This window comes from Penaeus monodon, chromosome 32, assembly GCF_015228065.2.
Source record: "Penaeus monodon isolate SGIC_2016 chromosome 32, NSTDA_Pmon_1, whole genome shotgun sequence".
NCBI classification, from domain to species: Eukaryota; Metazoa; Arthropoda; class Malacostraca; order Decapoda; family Penaeidae; genus Penaeus; species Penaeus monodon.
Window position 1 is genome coordinate 9,030,270 of NC_051417.1, and position 369 is coordinate 9,030,638.

Consider the following 369-nt stretch of genomic DNA (forward strand, 5'->3'; position numbering starts at 1 on the left):
GACATTGTACCTTCCGCCGACGGCGTCCGGGCGGCTGGGGTCTCGGCTTGGCGGCGGCTTGGTAAGGTCGACGTCGAAGTGCCGGAGGGAACTGCCGGCGTGCTGCGCGTCCGGCTGGGAAGGCCTCCGTTCAGCCAATCCGGGATCGTTGCCGTTCCCGCTCGCATCGAGCAGCTTTCCTTCCCCTGCGCACCTCTCGGAAGACTCGAGCAATCCCTCTCCTGTCCCTCCTCCTTCGCGAACTGCAGCTACGGGCTCCGCGGATGGAGGAAGAGACTCGCTGGGCGTCTCACCCGACGGCTCCGGCTGGTCCGGAGTGTATGCTAGGTAGGTCTGTCCCTGGAAGGTCAGGGAGAGGGCGTAGCGCGT

At 66.4% G+C, this 369-nt stretch overlaps 1 protein-coding gene across 1 annotated transcript in view; it reads right to left on the reverse strand.

Annotated features, from left to right (window-relative positions):
• LOC119593486 (zyxin-like) overlaps positions 1-369 on the reverse strand; it is a gene marked incomplete in the record, with an annotated part of 5,744 nt that overhangs the window by 708 nt on the left and 4,667 nt on the right.